General features: G+C 46.7%; 1 non-coding gene across 1 annotated transcript; it reads right to left on the bottom strand.

The window, feature by feature from the left end:
* Positions 1 to 433: 433 nt before the first annotated feature.
* Positions 434 to 570, bottom strand: LOC119944202. Its single transcript, XR_005455701.1, has one exon. It is a non-coding gene; the product is annotated as a small nucleolar RNA SNORA7 (small nucleolar RNA).
* Between the last annotated feature and the right edge of the window lie 1,093 nt (positions 571 to 1,663).

Below are 1,663 nucleotides of genomic sequence, written 5' to 3'. Positions count from 1 at the left end.
CTTCTCAAGGTTTGTGAGGCAGCTGGTTATCTGAAAACCAGAAGAGGTTATCAATAACTGCCCTACGGATTACTCCCCAAGACTCCCATGTTACAACACTTACATCCAGACTCATAAAGCAGCTTGGTCTTATTGGGCCCATTTTAAAAATAGGATCAAAATCATAACTGCTGTATTTGTTAAGCACTTACTATGTACTAAGTACTTACTGTTGTTGTTGTCTTATGCTGTCATGTCCAACCCATAGCGGCACCATAAACACATCTCTTCCAGAATGCCCCACTTCCATCTGCAATCATCGTGGTAGTTTATCCATGGAGTTTTCTTCGTAAAAATACCGAAGTGGTTTACCATTGCCTCCTTCCATTTAGTAAACGAGTCTCTGCCTCTGCCTCTCTCCCACGCTGCTGCTGCCCAGCACAGGGGAGTTTTGACTTGTAGCAGATTGCCTTCCACTCGCTAGCCACCGGCCAAGCTAGGAATGAAATGGGTAGACTCTGCTTGACTCTCCCTCCTGCAGTCGTGACTGGTAGAGTGCTGGAAACTCTCCAGATGCGACTCTGAGAGGGGGTACTAAGCACTAGGGTAGATAAAAGTCAATCAGATCGGACACAGTCCCTGTCCCACCTGGAGCTCACAGTCTTAATCCCCATTTTAGAGATGAGGGAAATGAGGCACAGGGAAGTGAGGTGACCTGCCTGTGCTCTATCCTGCTTCAAAAGCCTGCTTCAAAAAGTATGAAGGGGGAAGGGATTTACAAGGTAATCCAGTACAGGGCTCTGACAGCAGGGCCCAGATTATCATCATCAGTGGTATTTATTGAGTGCTTACTGTGTGTAGAGTACCATACAAAGTGCTTGGGAGAGTACAAAACAACGGAGTTGGTTTCCCACCTGCAAGGAGTTTACAGTCTAGAGATTATGCCATCAGTCAATCAAAAGTGTTTATTGGATGCCTAATGTAAGCATAGCACTGGGAAAATACAATAAAATTAGTAGGTAGGATTCCTACCCTCAAGGAGTTCACCACCTAGTCGGAAGGAAGGACACTGTAATGAATTACAGAGAGGAGGAAGTAATAGAGGATAGGTACGCTAGGGATAGGTTTTTGAGAAGGTTGAGTATCCAATTGCTTAGGCAGCATGGAAGTGCCGAAGTGGCAGGATGAAAGACATTAAGTGGGAAGGCTCTAATTAAACGGGGGGAAATCATCCTGTTGGAGATGTGATTTAAGAAGGGCTTTGAAGATGGGGAGAGCAGTGATCTGTCGGATGTGAAGGAGGGAGTTAGGGTGTGAGGTCACATGGTGAGAGAGATGAAAGTGGGGCACAGTGTAGTGGCAGAGAAGCCTGGAAAGAGCCCGGGCTTTGGAGTCCGAGGTCATGGGTTCAAATCCCAGCTCTGCCAATTGTCAGCTGTGTGACTTTGGGCAAGTCACTTAACTTCTCTGGGCCTCAGTTCCCTCATCTGTAAAATGGGGATTAAGACTGTGAGCCCCCCGTGGGACAACCTGATCACCTTGTAACCTCCCCAGCGTTTAGAACAGTGCTTTGCACATAGTAAGCGCTTAATAAATGCCATTAAAAAAAAGAATGGACTAGTAGTGGAGGAAGGGGCTGATTGGGTGCCTTGAAGCCAGTGATCTGGAGTTTCTGCTCCACGTG

This window comes from Tachyglossus aculeatus, chromosome 22 (genome assembly GCF_015852505.1).
Source record: "Tachyglossus aculeatus isolate mTacAcu1 chromosome 22, mTacAcu1.pri, whole genome shotgun sequence".
NCBI lineage: Eukaryota > Metazoa > Chordata > Mammalia > Monotremata > Tachyglossidae > Tachyglossus > Tachyglossus aculeatus.
This window is presented reverse-complemented; position numbering and strand designations above follow the sequence as displayed.